This window comes from Dromiciops gliroides, chromosome 5 (assembly GCF_019393635.1).
Source record: "Dromiciops gliroides isolate mDroGli1 chromosome 5, mDroGli1.pri, whole genome shotgun sequence".
NCBI lineage: Eukaryota > Metazoa > Chordata > Mammalia > Microbiotheria > Microbiotheriidae > Dromiciops > Dromiciops gliroides.
In genome coordinates this window covers 111,355,604-111,382,424 of record NC_057865.1, presented here as the reverse complement: position 1 = coordinate 111,382,424, position 26,821 = coordinate 111,355,604, and the positions used below count along the sequence as shown (strand labels likewise).

At 40.8% G+C, this 26,821-nt stretch overlaps 1 pseudogene; it reads right to left on the bottom strand.

Moving 5' to 3' along the window:
* Positions 1-22,737: 22,737 nt before the first annotated feature.
* Positions 22,738-26,301, bottom strand: LOC122728798 (annotated as a pseudogene).
* Between the last annotated feature and the right edge of the window lie 520 nt (positions 26,302-26,821).

Here is a 26,821-nt window from a genome sequence, read left to right as displayed (position 1 = left end):
GTGTGAGCCTGGTCAAGTCACTTAACCTTGTTTGCCTCAGTTTCCTCATCTGTAAAAATGAGCTGGAGAAGGAAATAGCAAACCACTCCAGTATCTTTGCCAAGAAAACCCCAATGGAGACATGAAGAGTTGGACACAGACTGAAAATGACTGAACGACAACATTTTTTTCTTGATTCCAAAAGCCATGTCCTAGCCGTTCTGCCCTGTGGTTATCAGACACCAAGTTACAGTACTGAGACAACTGAGGGGCACCATAGCCAGGACAGACCCCAGGAAATGGCTAAGTGTACAATCTGCCCCATAGTGCTCAGGCCCTCAAACAAAGAATGCATCATTCAGTCCTTGTCTGATGTCTCTTTCTCTTTCTCCTCCTATCTCCCCAAAAGAAATTGTCATCTTTACGGGCTGGGACTTGCAATTCTGGTGCAATTCAGGGCACACGCCCCAGGGTAAGCAATAAGAGCAATTGCCTTGACATCAAGGGGCAAGGAAGAGATGTGGCCAAGAGCCCGGCTAGTGAGGAACCTGGAGGAGGTCTTGCTGAGAAAGGAGGACAAAAGGGAGGGAGAAGGTAGAGGAGAAGGAAGGGCAAAGGGAGAAGAAGTGAGAGACGAAAGGAGAGGGGGAGGGGGAGGGAAACGGAGAGGAAAGCTACCATTTGGTCCCTTCCTATTTCAATTCTTGCTGCTAACTAGGTGCTAATTTCCTTTGTCTCTACCTCCTGTAGTGCTGTCAGTGGCCTCAGTTCTGGACTGAATGCCTCACCCTGCTTGTCATTTGCCATCTTCACTGGTCTATAGACTCCTTCTTCCTTGGAATCCAGCTTCAGGGCACTTGGGTGGCATTTCCCTGCTTCAGAGGGGTTAGGACATCCTTTCTCCACCAGCCGGACTTCTTGCTTCTTCTAAATTTCACATCCTAAGTGATAAAAGGATACTGATAGAGATTGGGGTTCAGGAATACATCCCTTGGGACTGCCTTGTAATAACCATACCTATGCAGGACTTCCAAGAGACTGGTTCTGGTTTTGTTGTCTCCCAAATTGGAAATCTCAGTCATCGTTAAGGCTCCATTTAATTCAATTGATTTCAACTTAATTTCGTTCAAGCCATTAAATTGTTTTTAAAATTTAATTTAATTATTTTTTTTCCTTGCGGGATAATGAGGGTTAAGTGACTTGCCCAGAGTCACACAGCTAGTTAAGTGTCAAGTGTCTGAGGCTGGATTTGAACTCAGACCCTCCTGAATCCAGGGCCGGTGCTTTATCCACTGCGCCACCTAGCGGTCCCCAAGCCACTAAAATGTTGTGAGGCTACTTTGTGTGAGGCATTGTGAATACAAAGATAAAAGCGAAAAGGTCCCTCCCTGCCCTTCAGAAGCCTCCACTCTATGGGAAGAAACGGGTACCCAGATAAGTACTTCTGATCCATTTCTAAGCTCCTGCCACCACCCCTATTCTCCTTATGCTCTTTCCAGCCGAGCCTCGGACTCTTTCCCCAGAACCACCACGGAGTCTGATCGTGAGTTTTGTCTTCTGTTGCTTGGAACCATTTCCCAGCCATTTCCAACCAGTCCCTCCTTCCCTTTCTAGCTCTCCTCTATGCGAGATCTTTCCCCATTAGAATATAAGCTCTGTCCGGGCAGGGGCTGCTGTCCAGCCTTCTTGTTCTTGTATGCGCAGTGCTTAGCGCAGTGCCTGGCTCGTAGGGAGTACTTAAGAAACGATTTTCCTCCATTTCTAAGTCAATTACAAACTAACAACTTGAAGCATCAGGGAAAAAGTCTCCTATATCAAATGGCATCTTATTTGTACCTTGAAGGGAGGTAGGGATTCTGAGAAGGTGGAGGGAAGGAGAGAACATTCCAGGCAAGCAGGACAGACTGTTCAAAGGCCAGAGGCAGGAGATAGAATGTCACGTCTGAGGAACGAAAAGCAGGATGGTCTGGCTGGGAACAGAGGACGTGGGAGGGGGAGTGATGTGAAGAAATCAGTGAAGAAAGAAAAGCTGGAGCCAGATTGGGGACGATTTTAGATGCCAAGCAGAGCCATTTTCCGTTTATCCTCGAGGTAACAGGAACTTCTAAAAAGCCCTTGGACTGAGGAGCGACGTGGTCAGACCTACGTACGCTTCAGGAATTTTAGGTTGGTAGGTGAGCCGAGGGAGGATGGATTGGGGGGGGGGGGGAGGGGAGAGACTGGAGCAGGGAAACCAAGTAAGAAGCTGTCTTTCTTTCTTTCTTTCTTTCTTTCTTTCTTTCTTTCTTTCTTTCTTTCTTTCTTTCTTTCTTTCTTTCTTTCTTTCTTTCTTTCTTTCTTTCTTTCTTTCTTTCTTTCCACAACTATTTATTGAGCGCTTGACATTCTATTCAATTTAATTCAAAATACGTCACTCAAATTCATGCCGTATACCACGAAGTGTAGAATGATATAGTAGAGAACTTGCCTCGGAGCCAGGAGGACCTTGATTCCAGTCTCACTGCTGACACATATCTGCTGTGTGACCCTGGGTAAAAGTCACTTGACATTTCGGTGCTCTAGGGCCATCAAACTCATAGAAATGGGGGTCAGTGAGCCATACACAGAAAAATAAAACCTCATAATGATAACAGCTAACATTTGTATAGTGCTATATTCCAGGCAATCTACTGTACACTTTAAATTATTTCATTTGATCCTCACAAACAACGCTGGGAGATGGGTGCTATTATCATCCCCATTTCAAAGTTAAGGAAACTGAGGCAAACAGGTTAAATGACTTGTCCAGGTTCACATAGACACAGCTAGTAAGTGTCTGAGGCTGGGTTGAAATTTGGATCTTCCTGACTCCAGGCCTTCCACTTTGCCACTTAGCTGCCCCTATTTGTATATTAATATTACATAATTATAGTAAGTTGATGATGTTATATAATTATATTAATATAATGATGTGTTATAGAATATTAACAATAAAATATCATCTAGCATATAATTATATTAATACTAAGAATAGGATATTATTTAGAAGATAATCATATTAACATTAATACTATCAACATATCCATTTTATTGCATTTTTATTTGTTTGTTAAATATTTAGCAAATATATTTTATTCTGGTCCAGGTCATACTCAGCAGTGTTGTGGATCACATACAAGGGCCACATGTTTGACAGTGCTGCTCTAGACAGCCCTCTAACATTCCAAACTCCAGGGAAGATGCTGACCTACATCAGTAGATGGGGTTTCCTCATCTGGCAGTCCTCTGTGTCAATTAAATCACAAGTCCATTTCCTTTCCCCAGGCTGTGTACTAGGTCCCAGGGATTTAAAGATAAATATGACATAGATGCTACTATGGGTATGAGAGGAGATATGTATACTATGTATATAATATATAATATACAATTAATATTAATTATGAATAATATAACAATACTCTATATGTAATATGCATGTTGACTATAATACATGGGGGAGGGTGATAGACGAAAAGAGATATGGGGGGCAAAGTGCTAAAATAAACTTGACATGGGAGAAAAGAAAAAGAAACTCTTTAAGAGTAAAGACTTTCTTACTTTTCTATTTGTATTTCTAATTTTTAGAATAGTACGTTGTACTTAGTGAATGGGGCAGCTAGGTAGTACAGCGAATAGCGTGCTAGACCTGAAATCAGGAAGACTTCTCTTCCTGAGTCCAAATCTGGCCTCAGATGCTTACTAGCTCTGTGACCCTGGCCAAGTCACTTAACCCATTTGTAAAATGAGCTGGAGAAGGAAATGACAAACCGCTCCAGTACCTTTGCCAAGAAAATCCCATATGGGGTCATGAAGAGTCAGACATGACTGAAATGACTGAATAACAACAACAGCATAGTTTAATAAATGCTTATTCGTTCAGGTATTATTATTATTCATTATTCATTCATTCAGTTATTCAAGTGACATCTAGTAAACTGAGTCTTAAAGGAAGAGAGGGGTTTCAACAAGTGGGAATGAGGGAAAGTTAGGGGGGAATCTGTTCCTGGCATAAGAGACAGTGTAAACAAACGTGGGACAGTGTGTGAAAAGGCGTGGAAACAGCTGAGAACAGAACTAGAACAGGGGAGATAGAATGCAGTTTGGCTGAAGTAGATTTTGTGAAGGGGAATAGGCTTGAGATAAGGCTGGTGAGAGAGGTTGGTGTAAGATAGATACTAGAGGGACAGCTAAGGTGTTGCAGTGCATCAGCCCTGGAATGAGGAGGACCTGAGTTCAAATCCAGCCTCAGACACTTGACACTGTGTGACCCTGGGAAAGCCATTTAACCCCAATTGCCTCAACAAAAACAACAACAAAAAAGCTTGAATTTCATTTGGTAGTCTGTGGGGTGTCACCATGAAGGCACCATCAACATGCCCAGTTAATTCTCCCTGATGTACTTCTTGTCTATCCCCTTCCTTTCCAATCCTAATGTAACTACCATAAGAGAATGGGAACATAGAATCATCCAGTCCACCCCTCTTATTTGATAGATTAGGAAAAACCAGAAAGGTTGACTTGCCCATCTTGTACCAGAGCAGTGATTTGAAACTATATCCTTTGGCTTTCAATTAAGCTTTTTTCTTATTACTTCGATAATGCTGCAGTAACTTCCTAAATGATTTTACTACCCTGCATATCCTCTGATCACGTTAATCTATACTGCCTTTTGTTAAAAGATTATTCTTCTAATAAGCTATTTTTATCACCTTATATATCACCCTTGCTTAAAACCATTTATAGTTCCACATTTTCTATAGAATAGAACCTTTACTCTTTCCCCTCCTCTTTTTTGGAGGCAATTTGGGGTTAAGTGACTTGCCCAAGATCACACAACTAGTAAGCATCTGAGGCCACTTTGAACTCAGGTCCTGACTCCAAGGCTGGTTTCTATCCACTTTGTCACTTTGCTGCCCCAACCATAACTCTTTAGCCTGGCGTGCAACACTTTCTACAATCCAACCCTAAACTTAATCTCCTATTAATCCTCTGTAGGAACCCTCTACTCCAGTCCTACTCCCTGAGTATATTGTGGGCATCTCCCCCTTTATACTTTGGCTCCAGTAACTTCTATTAGATGGGATAGGCCTTGAGGCACCACACCACATACTGTGTCCATCCATGAGCCTTCCATCCTTCAAGAATCAGCTTTTGAAAAGAAAATCCAGATACTTGCATAAATGAGCTATTCATTTACCTTTGAAGAGTATGATAACATCAGAAGATGGTAAAGGTTTGGAGCAGTACAAGCATGCCAAGGAAAGAAAACCGATTTTTCCTAGAAATGATGTGTGTGTGTGTCTGTGACCTTAAGGCATCCAGTGTTCTAAAGGACTGATTTTGTTTCTTTGTCCTTGAAAGGGGCAAAATACCACCATCCCTCCCCACCCCACCCCCATCCAGATGGATCCATACAGAAGGGAACTGATTGAAAACTGATAATTATTGATAGAGGGAAATAGAAAAAGTTGAATACATTTGTTCCTCCTGAGATGCTGTTTAGAACCACCGTAAAGGGGAAAATAGAATGTGTGTGTGTGTGTGTGTGTGTTTGTGTTTTGGGGGGGGGCATTGAGGGTTAAGTGATTTGCCCAGGGTCACACATCTAGTAAGTGTCAAGTGTCAGAGGCCGGATTTGAGCTCAGGTACTCCTGAATCCAGGGCTGGTGCTTTTATCTACTGTGCCACCTAGCTGCCCCCAGAAAATAGAATTTTAAAAACAGACTTTATCATACTTGTGTACATTATTTTATTTTTAATTTTTTTTTTTTGGTGAGGCAATTGGGATTAAGTGACTTGCCCAGGGTCACAGAGCTAGTAAGTGTCAATTGTCTGAGGCCGGATTTGAACTCAGGTCTTCCTGAATCTAGGGCCAGTGCTCTATCCACTGTGCCACCTAGCTGCCCATACTTGTGTACATTATTGATGCAGCAGGGACTACAAAGTTTCCTCAAATTAGAAAGGGGGCAGAGAAGAGTGCTTGGCTTTCTCTACCCATCCTCCCCTACTCTGGCTGGAGAGTACCTGGGAAGGTAGACTGACTTTTCCTTCCAATACCCAGTTCTAGGGATGAAGAGGGTCTGGGGTTTGGGGATGCGAAAGGGAGTGAATTCATTAAGAGGGTGGCATGGGTGCAGGGGATCCTGCTCCTGATGGCCAGGCACATATGCTCCACAAAGTCATCTTGAATGGCATTGCCGATCTTGTAGGCACCATTGCTGAGCAGGTTGCAAATATTAGAGGAGAGGTATAAGGGTGAGAAAATCCCTGTCTCACCCACATAAAGGAGCTCTGGTAGTATTACCCTCCCTGCCCCTGAGGGAAACATCTCCTTTAGGTGTTATCATACACTGTACTGCACACTGTAGCAGAAAGCAGAAGACAGCAGGCATTGACACCAGGCTGAGCAAGCATGCTAGGGTATCGGGTGCCAACTGCCTGGAGCTGGGGAGGACTGCGGGCTGAGTTTTGGAATGAAATTGATAAGTAGAAGAGAGCCCACACTAGCACTGATATGGAGAGGTATGTGGGGGGGGGCGGGGGGAAGAGGAATTCTTATCAATTGTGGGCTATAAGTTCCAAAGACTGACCATTAGTTAGAGGATTGCTCATTGGCTATGGTGGTTATTTTCTTGGAGCTTTGGTACCAGGCTATTTGCTTTCCTTGACATAACAAAATTGTTCATTTATTAAACCTCCCAAGCTTGGATACTTATAAGGAGAGTTGGTGCCTACACTCTGGTGTGTAGGGGAGTGGGGAAAGGGTGTCAGATGCTAAAGCTTCCAGATTAACTATACAGGAGTGAATGAGCCTGAAAAGTCCCCAAAGAGCATCCAGGCACATCTTGTTAGGAAGAAACTGTTAACACAAGGAGGATATAGGAGCACAACACAAGTTCTATTATAACAGCTTCCAAGTGGATTACAAAGCAATTTGGCTTACATCATCTCACATAAGGGGCAGCTGGGTGGTGCAGTGGATAGAACACTGGGCCTGGAGTCAGGAAGAATCATCTTCCTTAGTTCAGATCTGGCCCCAGACACTAGCTATGTGACCCTGGACAAGTCACTTAACCCTGTTTGCCTCAGTTTCCTCATTTGTAAAATGAGCTGGAGAAGGAAATGGTCAACTACTCCAGCATCTCAGCCAAGAAAACCCCAAATAAGGTGACAGAGTATGATACAACTGAAAACAACTGAACAAAAACAACATCTCACATACGTTATATGTATACATTTGTATGTGACAACAGTGCAGTCAGGGGGACAGGGAAAATGTTATCCCCATTTTATAGTTGAGAAAGATTGGTTCAGAGACCAAATTGGAGTCAATCATTGAAGCAATCAGAATGAGGACTCTGACAATTTGAGAAATTTTAAAATGAGGAGACTTGATCAGGCTTCCTACCCATCTCTCTTCCTTTATTTGGTGGGAAAGGCTTCTCCAAATGAGTGATTTTTGTGATAACTCAGCAAGTCTCTACACCAGGGAAAGGAAAAGAAGAAAAATTATGTACTTGGAAGCTGTCTGGTGCCAGGAGTGGGATATTGTGAACCTCTAAATTTTCATTCAAATTGGGATTGATACATCTCCAGAGATAATTTCCTTAGCTTCCCCTTTTTGTATAGGAAATGTCCTATTCCTGATGCTCTTTGCTTTGCAGGGCTTGACCATAGAATCATAGCTCTAGGGGCTAAAGGGGACCTCAGAGGCCAATTACTCCAATCCTCTCATTTTGTAGATGAATAAACTGAGGCCCAAGGAGTCCATGTAAGGGATTTGCCCCAAAGCCATGCAGGTTGTAGGTGCCAGAGGTGGGAATTGTACTTATCTCTTCTGATTTTGGAACTGATTTTATATTACTTACAGTTCTACCTACATCTAGGTTTTGGTATCTTTGAGAATAGTAATTAGTTGAAGAGAATAAGAATCTGGATTTGAGATATTTCCCACCTTACTCAACATTCATGGGATGTGAAGGTTCTTATCTAGGGGCCCAGGTGGTCTTTTATCTATGAAGTTTTACTTGGAGAAACAGGGAGAGATATTGATGATTTTTTAAAGGGTAAAAGTAAAAGGAAGTGAGTAGCAATTAAAACAACAAAGGCATGCTAAATAGCAGCCAATGAATGATGATGGGCTTGGGTCTTCCAAGGGAGTTCAGCCTCCAAATCACCTGGTCAATGTCCGAAGGACTTTCTTGGGTTGTCTCAAATGAAGATGAAAATTCTCTCTGATGGAGGGGCTTATAGCTTTCCCCCATGTGAATATGAATGCTACCTGAGATTCTACAGAGAAGGGAAGAATGAACTCCCCATGCACAAAGACCCTAAAAAGGGGAGAAAGACCCTGATTATTAATATTGTCATATTTACAGGGAATATGTCTATATGCTTATGCAGGCATATGTACATATGTATTTATGTAGTTAGCTAGATTCTCAGGCAAGCAATATCAAATCATTTCTATTCTCTAGAGGAAGGAAATCACTGACAGTTACAAAATTCTAAAAAGCAAACAAATCTTTTTTTTGGATTCAGTTTGCACAACAGCGTCTGTAAATAGGAACATCTGGAGAACCTCACCAGTTCCTAGGCTACAGGTAATGCTTCTTTGATTTGGAATTTTTTAGACATTCTCTATGACAATGGCAAACACCTTTGGTGACTATGTAATTGTTGTTCAGTCATTTTCAGTCATGGCTGACTCTTCATGACCCCATTTGGAGTTTTCTTGGCAGAGATATTGGAGTGGTTTGCATTTCCTTCTCCAGCTCATTTTATAGATGAGGAAACTGAGGCAAACAGGGTTAAGGGACTAGCCCAGGTCACACAGCTAGCAAATGTCTCAGGCCAGATTTGAACTCAGGAAATCTCATCTTCCTGACTCCAGGTCTGTTTTTCTTTCTACTCTGCCACCTAGCTGCCCTCCTCCTTATTTTAAGCCTTGCTTGATATGTTTATACAGAGGGCTGTTGAACAAATGCCTTTATAGACATAAAAATATGTTCCTACATTTAAAAAATAATTTCTTTAAGTATGTGGCAACTGGAGCAGAAAACATTTCTCCAGTTAACAAGGAACAGTGGAGGGGTAGCTAGGTGACGCAGTGGATAAAGCACCGGCCTTGGATGCAGGAGGACCTGAGTTCAAATCTGGCCTCAGACATTTGACACTTACTAGCTATGTGACTCTGGGCAAGTCACTTAACCCCAATTGCCTCACCAAAAAAAAAAAAAAGAAAGAAAAGAAAAGAAAAGAAACAAGGAACAGTGGAAAGAGTGCTGGATTGGCAATTAGAAGAAATGTTGATTCAAACCGACTCCAATACTCGTTGCCATGGGAACATAAATTATTTAACCTTTCCAAATCTCACTTTCCTCATCTGCAAAATGGGGACAATAATACTTCTGGTATTTACCTACGGGGTTAAATAATAACGCGTGTAAAGAAAGTATTTTGCAAACCTTAAAGTATTAGACGTAAGCCACAATTTTTTTTTCTTTATTGAGAAGTAGAGTCCAATTAGGTAAGGACAGATGGCAAATCAGAGCAAAGATCTCTGATGAGGCTAGGCCAGGGGACCTCACCTAATGAGAAATTGTTGTTATTGTGCCAGGATCTCAGGTAGTAGAGAGGATCATGTCTGACACATAGTAGTAGCTTAATAAATGTATATTGATTGACAGACTTTGGGCTGGGAGTAGGTCTCTTGGTTGTGAGACAGGGGCACTGCCATGCCCATGGCTCTCAGATTCAAGATCTTGTTGGCTATCTCCATCAAGGTGTGAGGGGAGATGGTGTTCAAGATGGTGGCAGTAGTTTGACTTGCCTGGCATGTGTGGACACTTTCTAAACCCAAGAGCCTTGAAAATAGTGACGTTTCCAGCGCAGTGCCCACAGCCATCCTCCTGGGAAGCAAGACCTGAAGAGATGCATTCTGGCAACTGCTCCTACAGATGCTACAGCCACAGCCACTGGACACTTAGAAAACAATGTTCTTGTTGCAAAAGTCTTTGGCATTGTCAAATGTTTCAGCATCAGAAACTGATATGATTTTATAAGTGTAAATAATTTTGAAGAGGCATTAGTCTCTGCTTTGCCTCTGTATCCTAAGGATCATGGGACCATTCCAAGTGACTTGGATCTGAAATCTTCTATGCATGTTATCTCTCCCATTAACCTGTAGTTCCTTGCCTTACTTTTCCATTTGCATCCCCAGATGTTTAGCACAGTGGTTTGCACATAGCACATAATTAATACTTTATTCATACATTCATCTACTCCAAGCTCTCATTTTACAGATAAAGAAACTGAGGACCAGAGAATTACTTTCCCACAATCACATAGCTAGAAAATAGAAGAATGAGGATTCAAATCCAGATCCTCTGTCTTCTTTCTATCCTACTAGGGATCATCAGGCAAGGGGTAGCAACAGAGCAGGGAGTATTTTGTAGACAACCTTTACCAAAGGTCCAAATTATGGGAGACTCAGATTTATTTGTTTTCATCTGTGGACTCTGGGTTAAAGTCTGGGCAGCTCAGACTCTATAAGTGAAAACAAAACGATGAATACACAGGACAAGAAAGGGAAAGTGTAGTAAGCAGTTGAAAGGAGATCTTGATAGGTAATAGTGGGGACAACTAAAATCATCCAGTTAGACACCTGAATACAGCCTAAGGGCTGATTCCTGACCAAACAATACACTAATTAAGCAAACACGAATTAAGCCCTTACTATAGGTTCTAAACGAAGACAAAATCGAAACTTTCCCTTAAGGAGTTTATATTCCAATGGAGAGACAATATGCATACACACGAGAACTGGATAAAAATAGGGGTTGGAATTGTGTTTTCTTCAGGCAGCGCTTCTCAAACTTGTTGGTCTCAGGAGCCCATAAATTTTAAAAATTACTAAAGCATCAGAAACTGATGCCAGAGTTTTTGGTTAGGTAGGTTACATCTATCAATATTTACCACGTTAGAAATTATAACATATTAGTATTATTATGAAAATAGTTTTGACCTTTCACACCCCTTGAGAGAGTTCAGGGCCCCGAACCACACCTTGACAAGCATTCATATAGGGTGAGAAAACTCCCTCTTCCAATGTGGGTCACCACCTCTGCAATTTATAGTCTTAAATTTTCGTGGGGGCACTGAGAAGTTTAGTGACAAATCCAGGATCATACAGCCAGTAGGTATCAGATGAGGGATTTAAACTCAGGTCTTCCTAAATCTGAGACCATCTCTTTATGGATTGAGCTATGTTTCTTCTCAAGTCTCTCTCTCAATCTCTCTCTCAGATAGATAGATAGATAGATAGATAGATAGATAGATAGATAGATAGATAGATAGACAGATAGACAGACAGATAGATATACATATACATATACATATACATAGCTGAATTCAAGATAATTTTGGTAGAGAGTATACTAGTAGTTGCAAGGGTCAGAAAAGGCTTCAAGTAGAAGGTGATATTTGAGCTGAGACTTGAAAACCACAGATTCCAAGAGGCAGAAGTGAGGAGGGGAGTGCGTTCTAGGCATGGGTTACAGCTTGAGCAAAGGCACAGAAACGGGAGATGGAGTGTTGCATGTGCTGATGGATCAGAGAGGAAGAATAAGATATGTTGTAAATAATGAAAAGTCTTTTGCGTGTGGTAAGGGTTTAATTAATATTTCCTGGATTTAATTGAGAAACTAGCCATAATGAAAACAATTAGTATTTACAAAGGAAAAACATCCAAGGAAAACAATGACAGATGAAATAAAGCCAACAATAAAGCAAAAAAATAATAATAATAATAACAAGAAGCAGAGGACAAATGAGGAGCATCCGACCAGGAACTCTCCCCAAGACACTGCAGAGAGAATTCTAGTCAGGGTATGAGTTGGATTGTGAGGTCACAGTGGGGGAAGGGCGGGGGAGAAAAAAGAAGACCGAAAGGGATACAATGTGTGACTTTTTATAGAATAGAAAGAATAAAGAGTAACGAAAAGTAGATAAAAACCAAGGCCAAGAGATACTTCTTCATTTGGTACAGCCTGTGGGGAAGGAGGAAGGCAGTATTGAGTGTTGGTGGGTGGGAAGAAAGGAAGAAGTAGTTTAGTCCTTGTGACTGGGTATTTTGTATCCTCTATCCCCCCGCCCCCATTTTGGAGGCAGCATGGCATATAGTGGTAGAAGCTCTGAAATCAGAAGACCCAGGTTCAAATTGCCCCTCTACTGTAACCTCTGTAACCTTGGGTAAGTCATTTTACTTTCCTGGCCTCCTTGTTGCTTTTTGGGTAATTCCATCTCCTGACTCTGGCCATTTTTCCTGGCTGCATGGCATGCTTTTCCTCCTTATTTCTACTTCCTGGTTTCATTGGCTTCTTTCAAGTCCCATCAAAAATCCCACCTTCTATAGGAAGCCCTTAATTCTAGTGCTTTCTCTCAGGTGATTATCTCCAATTTATCCTACATATATATGTATATGAGTGTGTGTGTGTGTGTGTGTGTGTGTGTCTGTGTATCTTATTTGGACATGCTGTCTTCTTCATTAGACTGTTGTTGTTTGTCCTTTGTTCTTGAAGAATACACTGAGGGGCAGCTAGATGGCGCAGTGGATAAAGCACCAGCCCTGGATTCAGGAGTACCTGAGTTCAAATCCGACCTCAGACACTTGACACTTGCTAGCTGTGTAACCCTGGGCAAGTCACTTAACCCCCATTGCCCCACCAAAAAAAAAATAAAAAGAATACACTGAAAGGTGATGTCATAACTTACAGCGAATTGGATTTAAGTGAGGGAGGACTGTCCAAAGTCACCAACCTCACTCCTCCAGAGCCAACTGGGTTCAGTGGCAAGATATACAACAGTATGACCGAAGATGGCTTCCAGTGTTTTGAGGCAATTGGGGTTAAGTGATTTGCCCAGGATTGTGTCCAGTACCTGAGGCCAGATTCAAACTCAGGTCCTCCTGATTCCAGGGCCAGTGCTCTATCCACCTAGCTGCTCTCCTCATTAGTCTAGGAGCTCCCTGAGGACAAGGACTACCATTTGCCTTTCTTTGTATTCCCAACACTTAGCACACAGTAGGTACGTAGTAAATGTTGATTGACTGCCTGAGTTTCCTCATCTGTAAAATGAAGTTGGACTGGATTGTCTCTGAGGGCCTTTCTAAGGCTAGATCTATAATCCTATGAACCCACCTGGGTTAAGTGAACCCTAGTTTGTGAAACAGTAAAACCCAGTCCTTTTCATCCTTCAGGGTTTTTAGTCTAACCAGCTTTTAAGGAGAATGCTCAATTCTGTTGTCAGGAGAAAGATTTCAAGTTGGGTTGCTCTGAGGCTTTAGGGGCATATTCATTTCCTAACTCTTTCCCAGAAAGCCAGAAGAACAAAATTACTGTTGTGAGGGAAGTTGGCAAGAGCCAAGGGGTCAGCAACCTTTGGTCCTGCCTTATCCCCTCTCCACAGAAGCATCTTGGAGGCTCACTGCCATAGACTGCGGTTTTGTTTGTACCCCAGAGAGGAGGAGATGGGAAGGGAAATATAAGTGGAAGAATGAAAAACAAAGAATTCCTGAAAGCCTGATAAGCTGCTCAACTATGCACCAAAACATAAATATTTGGCCAAATTAGCTGAACCAAATGGTTCATATTTCCAAAGTGGGGCTGCAGATTTTTTTTTCTTTTTCCTTTCCTTTTTTTTTCTTTTCTTTTTGCTTTGAAGCTATTCAGCTCCATGAAGATCTTTAATGAATCCAGGAGGGGAAAACAGAATTTCAATTTCTTTTTCCAGATCTCCCTAAATGTTTCATTTCTCTTCTTTGATGTTAGGTAACAGTGATTTTCTAGTCTTGTTTCTAAATGGAAGTATCCTTTGTATATTGCAACTAAGTCACTAGTTTGTTAATGAGACAAAAGTGGTGTGGAGTAGAAAAATGTCATCTTGGGGGACAGCAGGGTATAAAGCACTGGCCCTGGATTCAGGAGGACCTGAGTTCAAATCCGGCCTCAGACACTTGACCCTTATTAGCTGTGTGACCCTGGGCAAGTCACTTAACCCTCATTGCCCCACCCCCAAAAATGTCAGCTTGGTACCAGCAGAATTATAAAGGTTTCTTAAGCTTATACTTCTCCCATCTCCTCCATAATGACTTTGGCGCCACTTCCTGCTCACTTTTTGTTGAGATAGCTCTTCTGTGATCACTCTACTGAGTTAAGTCCCAGTGGTTAACAAATATAGGACATGTATCTGTTTGATACCAACATATATTTGGGAGAACTGACTCACTCCCCCAGGCAAAGGAAATCACTGCTCTGGGAAGAGAAACCCTTTTCTATATGATCCCTAGGCTACTGGTCAATTTAATTTAACTTCTGAGTCAATAAGTCTATGAAAACATCAATCACACCAGTTGTTTAATACCATATAAGTCAGAAGCAGGTAGTCTCTATAAGGTCTGATTATGGCAACCTAAACCTATATAGTTAGTGATGGCCTGCCTCCCTTCTTTCAGATATTCCTCAATGGGAAGGGTAACAAGGAGAGCAGTTGCAAGAACAAGATCACATGGCTGTGCCATCTATGGATGGTTAATTTCATCCTTTACATCCCTTTCTTCCCTTCAGCCTTTCTTTTTCTTTCTTTCTTTCTTTCTTTCTTTCTTTCTTTCTTTCTTTCTTTCTTTCTTTCTTTCTTTCTTTCTTTCTTTCTTTCTTTCTTTCTTTCTTTCTTTCTTTCTTTCTGTGAGGCAATTGGGGTTAAATGACTTGCCCAGGGTCACACAGCTAGTAAGTGTTAAGTGTCTGAGGCTGGATTTGAACTTAGGTCCTCCTGAATCCAGGGCTGGTGCTCTATCCATTGCACCACCTAGCTTCCCCCCTTCAGCCTTTCTTAACATACAGCCCAGTGAAGGGTGTAAGGGGATCAGGAATGGAGAAGAGAATAAGGACTTAGTCTAGATAGATAAATGATGGGAGATGGGGAAGTGAAAAGATGGAAGTGCTGGGCCCGGAGTCAGGAAGACTTATTTATCTTCCTGAGTTCAAATCTGGCTTTCAGACTCTAACTAGTTATGTGACCCTGGGCAAGTCACTTGACCCTGTTTGCCTCAGTTTCCTCATCTGTAATATGAGCTGGAGAAGGAAATGATAAACCACTCTAGTATTTTTGCCAAGGAAACCCCATATAGGATAATGAAGAGTCAGATACAACTCAACAACAGTGAAAAAGATGGGTTTGTCTTTTGTTTTGTGTATTTTTTAAAGAAATATGTGGGAAGACTGAAGTGGGGGAGAACATTGGATGATAATAGCTAGATAAGTTCATGAGATGATAGATTTAGAATTGGAAGTGATCTTAGAAGCCATCAAGCCCAACTCTTCCATTTTACAGATGGGGTGATTGAGGCTACATGAAATAACTTTCCAGAAAAGCCATTATTATCTAGGAAAGGAAGACATAGAAAGAGATTAGAAACCCAGGATGGAGACTGAGTGCCTATAACCATGAAAGAAATCAGTGCAGGTCTTTCCGTGGTCATAATCCATGGAGATTTCAGCCTAGGTAAGGAAGGAAGGCAATTTTAAGACTGATTTCATTTGAAAAGCATTAAGTGCCTATGTGCTAGGCTCTAGGGACACAAGGACAAAAATTAAACAGTCCCTTCTTTCAAGGAGCTTACATTCTACTTGGGAAAAATAATATATAAAAGAACTGGAATCAAATAAGGAATAGCTGAACAAATCATGGTATATGGATGTAATGGATTACTGTTGTGTAGGAAGAAATGATGAAAGGGAAGTTTCACAGAAACCTGGGAATTCTTATGAATCAACCACAATTCCAGAGGACTCATGGTGAAGCATACTATCCACTTCCTGAAAGAGAGGTTATGACTCAGGATATAGATTATGACATTTCTCCCCCCCCCCCCCAAGTATGGCCAGTGTGGGAATTTGTTTTACTTGAACATACATTTGTTTTTGTTGGTTGGTTGGTTGGTTGGTTGTTGTTTTTTTGTGGGGCAATGAGGGTTCAGTGACTTGCCCAGGGTCCGAACATACATGTTTGTAACAGGGATTTTGCTTATCTATCTATCTATCTGAAAAATGTAAAAGTAAATACAAAATTTTAAGTGATATATGGTACTTTAAAGTTTGCAAATAATTTATAGGGATTATTTCACTTTATCCTCACAACAATTCATTTACATAATTTTACAGATGAGGAAACTGTAGTAGGCAGACGTTAATTGGCTTGCTCATGGTCACATAGCTTGTAAATGTGCAAGGCAGGATTTGAACTCAGGCCTTCCTGATTCCAGGGTCTAGCACTTTATCCACTGTGCCACCTAATTGCCCAGATAAATAAATATAAAATATATACAAATATAAATAATGGCGGGGGCATTGCCCTAAAGTCCCCCAAGGAGTTTAGACTCCAAAAAAGTCCCATCTGGCACTCCAGTTCCTGCTGTAGGGCTCTGAGTTCTGGATTGGTGAGAACTCTCTCTATCTAGCACAGACCCAGACCACCATATTGCTCCTAGACCATCTTTATCCCATGCCATAGTCTATACACTCCAGGCAGAACACACGTCCGTTCTTCCTGCCCACCCTCACAACCACTCAGCTTTCCATTTCTAGCTCTGGGAAATCAGTAGATCAACCATACAATTCTAGGAAAGGACAAGTCGATCAGTGGCATCCTAAAAATCCACTCCCCATCCCTGCAACTATTCAGGACAAAACACCTCTCCCTGCCTACCACTCTCCTATATCTGTTGCCTTGAAATGTAGGGTCTTTGGGGGAAGGTTCTGTCTTAATTTTGGTTTTGTATCCTTAGAACTTAGCACAATTAAAAAAAAAGAACTTAGCACAGTTCCTTGCACATAGTAAGTACGTAATAAACACTCATTCATTCATTCATTCGCTTATTTCCCCAACCTTGGTGAGGTCTCCAAAATTAAGTTTAGGGACAGTTTATGTCTAGGTTTCTCCAAATGTGAATAAGAGAGTAACCAACTCTGATGTGACACTTAGTAGCTGTGTAATCCTGGGAAAGTCACTTAAATCTCTCAGTTGTTTTTTTTTTTTAATCTGTAAAATGGGGGTAATAATAGCATATACTTCCCAGGGTTGTTGTGAGGATAAAATGAGATATTTACTTTGCAAACTTTGGAGTGCAATATGAATGCTAAATATTATTACCATTTTGTTATGCTTATTATGACATGGACCCTTAATATATGAAAAGCATATAAGGTATGGGATAGCCTTATTTTTACCTCCCACCCCCAGAAAAATTAATAAGACCTAAACCGAAATTTAAAGTACTCAAATAGTTTATGATACTTGGCCCAGAAAGTTAATACATCACAAATTAAAAGGAGATCTCCTTCCCCTGGACCTGAACAGTTTGGACCTGGAGAAAGTAGCTCCCTAACAACATGGAGTAGAGGTCCACATTGTCAAAACTAGAAGAAGCCAAGAAGAAAACGGATTGAGAAAAAGCCATAGGATGTGTCAGTTAAAACATCCGGGTGACTTTGGAGAAAGCAGTTTCATTTTAGTTGGAGAATTGTAATTGTAATTGTAGCTAAAGCTGAATAGAGGAAAACCTAAATTCCAGAGTGGAAGAGATCCCGCTTCTTTGAGGTTCTGTGAGGGTTTAATATATAGCTGCTTCTAAATACGAAGCTAAACAGAAAGATCAATTTTAAGAAGAATGATTTTGGGGGGGGCAGCTAGGTGGTGCAGTGGCTAAAGCGCTGGCCCTGGATTCAAGAGGACCTGAGTTCAAATCCAGCCTCGGACACTTGGCACTTACTAGCTGTGCCTGGCAAAGGAGGAGGAGGAGGAGGAGGAGGAGTTGGAAATAGAGAAAGACACCTAAAGACTAGAAGGAGAAAGTGACTGTTGGGCTGAGCCTTAATGGGTGATTAATGGAGGGTATATGGATGGAGGACAAGATAGGAAAGGAGCCATAGAATAGGTTGAAAAAAAGAGCATTCTCAAGGTTAACAGACAGTCTAGAATCAGGCAGGGTATAGAAACCAATGGTCCAAGACAGAGCCAAAGATCCAAACTAAGGAAGAAACAGGAGCCAAAGATTTTTCAGAAATCAGGGGGCAAGGTAGGGCAGTAGGTCAAAGCCAGGCAATAAATCAAAATAAGCAAGCATTAAATGCCTACTATGTTCTAATCACTGTTCTAGGTTCTAAGGATACAAAACCAAAAAATGGAACCATCCCTGCCTTCAGGCAGCTTTCATTCTTTAGGAAGAGACACTCTCTCCATAGATATATGTATATAATAGATATACATATACATGCATATGTATATATGCATATATACACACATATATAACTATATATAACACAAATATATAACTATACACACACACACACACACACACATATATATATATACTTTTCTTTTAGGAAGACTCTAATTGCTGGGGAAGTTAGGAAAGGCCTCATATAGGTAGCATTTGAGCTGAATTTTGAAGGAAACTGGAGACACTAAGAGGAATAGATGAGGAGGGAGTGTGTGAGGAATCCTTCCAGTATGGCCGGACCAAAGAAGGGAGTGATTTATACGGTTGGAGAAGTAGGTTGGAGTTATGTTGTGAAATGCCAAATAGAGGGATTTTTATTTGTTCTTAGGGGCAATAGGGAGACGTTTGAGTTTTGTTTTGTTTTGTTTTTGAGAAAACAGTTATGAGAGTAGCCACAGGCACAGCTTGTCAGCCAAGATAACCACAAAACTGACACCATGCCCACCTTCAAAGGTAGGAAGCCTTTTTCTTGGACCCTTCTTACTTCAACCATGACTCTCCAGGATATAGGCTCAAGCTGCTTTTGTGCACAAACTTGCCACACCTGGCAGACCTTGACAGTGCTGACAGGAAGCACCTGGAAGGTGCATTAAATCTGAGCCAGGCTCACCAGGAAACATGAGACCATACCTGCAATATACATTTACTGTACCATGAAATTCCTTTGCCCTGCAGGAAAGATTCCCTGCACCCTTGAGCCTACAGGGCCTGGATTGCAGTGAACAGGGAGGGAGAAGAGGTGGTTGTTGGCAGAGCAAAACAAGAAGTAAATAAAGGCTATTCCTTTTGCCTCCCCATCTTATCCCATATGTCATGGCTGCCATGGAGCAATCTCAATGCATTCATGCAAGGTAGATTTGCTCGACAGGGATGGTAAGCGTATATCTCTGACAGGTAATTTAGGAGATGAGAAAGTGAACAATTCTTCTGACCTCATCAGAAATTTTAGTTAGCTTCTTAATTGCAACTCTGTACCAAGCCCTTCTGTTTGGCCAAATTGACCATTCAGATTCCAGAGTAAGAATCCAAGAGATTATCCCCCTTCCTTTAGAATAGACAATAGTTTCCTGGAGGAAAAAAAATATTTAGCTACTGGATGTAGCTAAAAATGCCAAATTGTTAGTGAGTCCCTGGAATCAAGCTCTGTTTCCTGAAAAATTTAAGAATAGAAAGACTCTGAGGAACAGTGAGGTGAATGAATGTGTTCACTTAAACTATTCATAGACAGATGAAAAAAAATCTTCAAAACATATTGATTTCCATTCATTTAACAAACATCCATTAATAATCTTCTATGTGCAAGGTGCTCTTGGGGCTCTAGAGACAGAAAAATTCAATTTATTTAGAGTCTACCACATGTCAGGTGCTAGCAAATACAGAGACAAAGCTGCCAATAATCTCTGTCCTCAAGAAGCTTACATTCTAATGGGGGGGGGCATATACCCATAAGTAAATTCAGAAGAATTTTGGTAGAGAGAACTAAGAACTGGGGAAATCAGGAGCATCTTCTTAATTTCAAAAAGAATATTAAAAAAAAAACAAACAACCTCTGCCCTCAAGGAGTTTACAATCTAATAGGGGCAAAACGCTTTCTATACAAACAAGTAGGATGCAAAGTGAAATAAGATGGGGACCGAGGAGAAAGCAACGTAATATGCTCCTAAAAAACATGAGGAGAAGATGACTTTCATTTAAGAAGTTCAGGGGAGGCTTTTAATAGCCCAGTTGGTGCCTGAGTTAGGTCTTGAAATGGGAAAGGATTTCAGTAAAAGGTAGAGATGAAAAAGGAATGCATTCCAGGCAAGGGAGATGATCTGCATGAATGCATGGAAGCAGGAGAGGGCAGGATAAGATCACAGGACAGTCACTAGTCCAGTTGGTGGGAATGTTAAGTGAGTAAAAGGTTAGTCATATGAAATGAGGCTAGGAAAGGAGGGCATTAAATGCCAGGCTAAGGAGTTTGTATTTTATCATACAGGCATCACCTTATCCCCCACTAGTGACCAGCAGGAATAAACACATCAGCTCAGCTTTGAAATACTTTGAACCTAGGGTAGCTTGTGTGGTCAGGGTCCATTGTCTCAGCCTGGGCTCTCTCTGTCATAAGAGTCTTGACCAAAAGACACATGGATTTCCTTTTCTAGCCAGCTCTCTCACCAGCTAGAAATCAGGCAGGTAGATATATGGAATCAGTAGAAACCAAATATTAAAAAGTAAGGGAGGTAGCTGGTGAAAAGTTTTGTAAGTGAAATAAAAGACAAGAACCAGGAAATCCACAAGAATTATCAGAGACTATTCTCTCTGTCTCTGTCTCTCTGCCTCTGCCTCTGTCCCTCTTTTCTTTCTTAGTTAATCATTTTAGTAATTAATCTTCCTTTGAGAGTGGATTAGTTTGGGAATTAACCAAAAGTAATTTATGGAGTAGTTTAGTGATCATGGAGTCATTGGAGCCAAATGCTATCTTTGTGGATCAAAAATAAGACAAAAAAACAAAGCCTTGAGACTGAAAAAAAATTTAAAAGGGGGGGGGAGCAGCTAGGTGGCACAGTGGATAAAGCAACTGGTCCTGGTCCTGGATTCAGGAGGACCTGAGTTCAAATCCGACTTCAGATACTTAACACTTACTAGCTGTATGACCCTGGGCAAGTCACTTAACCCTCATTGCCCAGCAACAAAACAAAAACAAAATTAAAAAAAATCATTTTTATTTAAAATGTCGACTTAAAAATTCTATCCCTCCCTCCTCCTCCTCCTCTCTTCCTGAGAGGGCAAGCAATGAGATATAGGTTATACATATGCAATTATGCAAAATATTTCCATATTAGTAATTTTGTACAAGACCACTCAAATTTAAAAAATGAAAGCGTGAAAAATAGCATGCTTTAGTCTGTATTCAATATCAGTTCTTTCTCTGGGGGTAGATTGTATGATTCATCATTAGTCCTTTGGGATTATCTTGGATCATTTTATTGCTGAGAATTGCTAAGTAATTCACAGTTTGTCATCAAACATATTGTTGTTACTGTGTACAGTGTTCTCCTGGTTTTGTTCACTTCACTATGCATCAGTTCATGTAAGTTTTTCCAGACTTTCTGAAATCATTCTGCTTATCATTTCTTATAGCACAATACTATTCCATTGTAATCATATACCACAGCTTGTTTAGCCATTACCCAATTGATGGGCATCTCTTATTTCCAATTCTTAGCCACCATGAAAAGAACTGCTATAAATATCTTTATACAAATAGGTCCTTTTCCTTTTTTTAGAAGTCTTTGGGATACAGTCCTAGCAGTGGTATTGCTGGATCAAAGTATATGCACATTTTTATAGCCCTTTGGGCATAAACCATGAGATTTTTGTCTGGTTGGTCTCCTTGGTCCTGAGGCAATTCCCAAGCTGGAACTCCCTAAATATTTTTAATTTGTATTGTTGTTTTTTTTTTTTGGTGGGGCAATGAGGGTTAAGTGACTTACCCAGGGTCACACAGCTAGTAAGTGTCAAGTGTCTGAGGCTGGATTTGAACTCAGGTCCTCCTGAATCCAGCGCTGGTACTTTATCCACTGCACCACCAGCTGCTCCTACTCCCAAAATAGTTTAAGTAAAGCCTCCATTATTGTGGTAAAGGTGCAGACACCCAAGATATCTATTCCAAAGGGCAACACTTATTTGAATGTAAAAGTATGCTTACTTATAAACCAATCTTATTTCTATATCATCATACTTTATGGATAAGAGTCAGTATTTGCATTCTTGATAGACTATAACATGTGTGTAGAGCAGTGATCATGTGTACATACAAAGTCTTAAGAGCTGTTATAAAACAATCTTCTAGGGTGTTTTAGCATATTTATTATATCCCACCTATTCTATAGTCACTGACCACACTTATCTTGAGGTAGGAGAGACTTGGGACTGGAGGATTGAACTTTTTAATTATTTTTTGACATTTGAAGCCCAAGATCTTCAAAGCAATGCACTATGACCCCATGATCCCAAAGTTTAGATTCTTTTCTGGGTTTCCCAAAGACACTTTAGGAATGGGACTTCAGTGTGAGAATGCCTTTTCTTTTTTTTTTTTTCCCATTATGCTTCTTTAGTTTATTCCAAATATCAAGTCAGCATAGCATAAAAAAAATGAACATCCAAGATCTCAATGCTACATTGCAAAGAATATTCTAAATTATCAAACCATACTGTGGCAACAAAGAAAAGTCCTGAATCCTTAGGAACTAAGTGAACTGTTGATAAATATGAACTTTAATAAATTGATTCAGAAAAATTCACAAATTGTTCTTGTTTTGGGTTTTTTTTTTTTGCTTTTTTTGTTGTTCATACCAGCCACCACCAGAACGCAAACTCTTTTTAATACTTCAAGTACAAAGTCAGTTTCAATCTTGTCATCAATGAAGTTTATAGCTGTGAGGGAATAATTTTTTCTTTAAATATTTCACTATTTCACTTCTTGACTGGAGAGTCTCAAATTCATGATATGGAATCTGTATAACTTCATAGCCAAGTAATTGTAGGTGTCTTTGTTTAATAGCTTCTTTTCCTAATAAGTTGTGGCTATTCTAACAAAATCTTTTTGGATCATCAATGCAAAGAGCTAATCTTTTAAACACATCTTCATCATTTGTAAATGGTAATGAAAATCTTTCTTCATCAAACTAGATTGAGATTAAACTAAATCTCAATATCTACTGTGTAACAATAGGGCGTTGAGACTCTTGAAGCAAAATATATTCTTGCTTCTGAAATGTCAATTAGCCCAACTTTAACAGTTTTATAAAGTTGAAGACCCATAGGGGTCTCTAGGAGATAAAGTGGAATGAGAAATGACTTCATTCGATATTGTAGATGCAGTTTAGGACCCTTATAGAAAGGACACTCCAAGACCACTGTTAAAGAAAGCTGGGCCAGCTGGACCAGACTTGATCAATTTAAACCCAATTCCTGAGCTTGTAATTTCTGAAAGAAATATGGGCTAAATAACTTTGCCATATAATTGAATGGGTGGCATCCAATGAGGGTGCATGAATGGAGAAGATTCAACAGGGTTTGAGGAGGAAAATATTTAAAGCGAGTTCTTATTCTATTTTCAAGCTTGGTTTAAAAAAAAAGTGGAGCATTTAGGGGCAGGTAATTGAGTTTCCCAAATGACACAGTCAACTGAGAAACCTGGGTAAAATGATAAAGGCCATGTGAGACAGTGGAATGGAATCAGCTGCCCATCTTCAGCACAGCCCAGGAAAAAGGTCAAGAATGCCTATTCAAAACAAAAAACAATTTCCAAAAATAAGAAGCCAGGCAGGGGAATTCCATATGTGTCCATGCATGTGTTAAGTCAAATTCTTAAAAGATAAATGTGTCAAGGGTTCTTCACTACTTTGGAGTAATTATATGACTAACATTTTCTGAAAATAAATGCTAGGGGCAGCTAGATGGCGCAGTGGATAGAGCACTGGCCCTGGAGTCAGGAGTACCTGAGTTCAAATCCAGCCTCAGACACTTAACACTTACTAGCTGTGTGACCCTGGGCAAGTCACTTAACCCCAATTGCCTCACTTAAAAAAAAAAAAAAGAAAAGAAATGCTAAGTCTGATTTGTGTCAGATTAACCAACGGATCCAGAATATGTTTCCTTTTACAGGAAAAAAGTGAAATAAATAGAATACTATTATCAGGTTCATTCTATGGAACCTGACAGAAAAGTGGAACAGTTGTTGTGAAGATCAATGAGATAATATTTTTAAGGCACTTAGAAAAACACCTGACATAATACATGGTACATAAATGCTAGCTATGATGATGATGATGAAGAAGAAATTGGCTAATTGTTTTAACCCTCTTCACAATATACTTGTACTTTTATAGTGGATTTCAATACTTGACTTAAAAGTATAATGAAGCATGAGAATTTTAGGCATTGTGACAGGTCTGTGGGGGAAAGATTTTTCCTACTTTTTCCATATACCCCACCCCCAAGTTCCACCACATAAGTAGCCCCCATTTTACCCATTATTATGGTCTTGGAAAGACAGCATAGAAAGGAGAAAAGAGCACTGAATGGGGGGGGGGTCAGGGGATCTGGGTTCAAGATCCTCCCTAAATGATTACTGTCAGTGTCATCTAGGATGTCATTTCATCTGTTTTCTCATTTGTAAAATGAAAGGGTTGAACTAGTAATTTCTGAAGTTCCTTCCAATTCTAAATCCTTGAATGTGAGTTCTGTGGGAACCTGGGGACACCAAGAGGCCCTGAAAGAATGATAGTTGTGAAAAAAAAGAGAGAAAATGATAGTCGTGGTGTTCATTATCCCTATGATTTCAGCCCATGAATACAAAAGAGAAGGTGTTCCAAAGGCCTTAAAAGTTACCTTCATAAAAATAGGAAAATGTCTATGGACTAGTTCTCTCCTGATGTGAACTCTTTCCCATCTACATACAATTCTATTTCCAGAAAAGAAAAAAAAAGAGAGAGTTCTGCCACTAATAATATGTCTCTTCATTTTCATGTTGGCCTGAAGGTAGAAGTAGAGGGAGGAGAGTTGAACCTGGTGAAATGCCTCCTTATGCATGTGCTGAGCTCCTTAGCAGGGTATATTTGGCACTGTGTTAGTGTCATGGGACTACTGGTATGCTGGGTAAAGGCTTTTGACATTGTAATCCTCTTCTGAGTTTGTGTTTTGATGTTCCTTGTCACCATAGTAGCTTTCTATGGTCAGGGCTTTTAAAATTTTTTTGCTCATTTTCTAGCCTATTTCATGACTTTTAAAGTTGAACTCTGCTATTGTGGTACAGGGGGCACCATCCCAAGCTTCTTGCTTGGGGCTTGGTCACTGGCTTTATGCCCAGGGCTTTCTGCCTCTGGGACCTCCAGGGCTGGTGGTTTGCTCACTGTGCTAAGGTGGCCTGACCTAATGCCTATTGCGCCTGGGGTTCCAGGGCTGGCAGTTTGCTTGCTGTGCCTGGGGCTGGAAGCCTTACAGCTAGTCTGCTATGCTACTGGCCTGCTGAGCCAGGACCACAGGGCCTCAGTTGCTGATTTCTTCTATGGCTAAAAGCCTCCCCCTGGCTTGCCCAAATACCGCCTCTGCTGGGCTTTTCCCCCCTTTTCCCCAAGTGAGACAGACTTTTTCTGAAGTCCTTCTAATTTATCTTGATTGGGAAAATTGTTTCACTACATCTTTTTGTGGGTTCTGTGGCTCCAGAATTAATTTAGAGGCTTGATTTAAAATTATTTCCAAGGGAAACTGGAGAGAGCTGAGGCAATTTCCTGGCTTTGCCATCTTGGCTGCTCCTGATAAATGTTGGATAACTGACTAGCCCCCCAAAATAGTTAGACACACTTTCAAGTTTATTATGTATTATTCACAATTTTGTAAGTTAGAAAATCAATAAAATAACAAATCTAAACCATTATTTGGATTTCTGAGGTCTAAATGCTTACTCCAAAAAATTTAACAATGGGCTCTGACAAGATTGGAGGTGGCTCCAGAACACCCCATAAACAAGGCCCTTCTCATTCTCAGTCTCCCCCGCCTCATATACAGATATTGTTTATCTACTTCCAGTGTGGGCCGTGTGCTATCTCTGAGGGAATGGCTTCTGGCCATGGAGGACTCTGAAAGTCCCCTGATTGATTGCTGAGCTGGAAGAGTTGATGATTTAGGTTGTCACATCTATTAAAAGAATGGCTTCCATCTGGCAGCCCTATTGGAGGCAATCCTTCAAGTAACAATACAACATGATTTCAATAAAGGCTAGAGAAGGATGGCCCTTTTCTACTCCCAATAATGACATCAGGTCTATAGCTGCCCACAGGGAGTGTGGACTCAACCAGTCTGGCTTTTACCAGGGGCTTGGCTGCCTTTACCTTTCTTAAATGTTTCCTTCTCTTATCATCAACTTTGTATGCATTGAAAGGCCTAGAATGGCAGCCAGCACCTTCCCTTTCTTCTTCCATGGTGGGGTGGTGGTGGTGGTGAGAATGCCTAAACTGTCACAGGAATAGGTTGGCACCAAGAGAAGAATTAGCATTGGAAACTCCCCCAGAAAGACCAAGCTTGGCAATGTTTTTTGTTTTTGTTTTTGTTTTGTGCAGGGCAATGAGGGTTAGGTGACTTGCCCAGGGTCACACAGCTAGTAAGTGTCAAGTGTCTGAGGCCAGATTTGAACTCAGGTCCTCCTGAATCCAGGGCCACTGCTTTATCCACTGTGCCACATAGCTGCCAAGCTTGGCAATTTGATTGGACAGTGCCAAGGGAGGTGAAATATTACATGGCTAGTTAGTTGTCTTGCAAACATCCCAGTAAGGTTCACTTATAAACCTCCCAAGTGACTCTATTTGTAAATGTAAGTTGAGATTAGATGATATCCATTGTCATTCTTGTGGAGGCCTTGGGGAAAGGGAATACCCCTGTTATATTTCCATTATTAAAAAGGGATTGGAGTTTCAGGGAAAGCTCTAGGAAGGCTTTTTACAT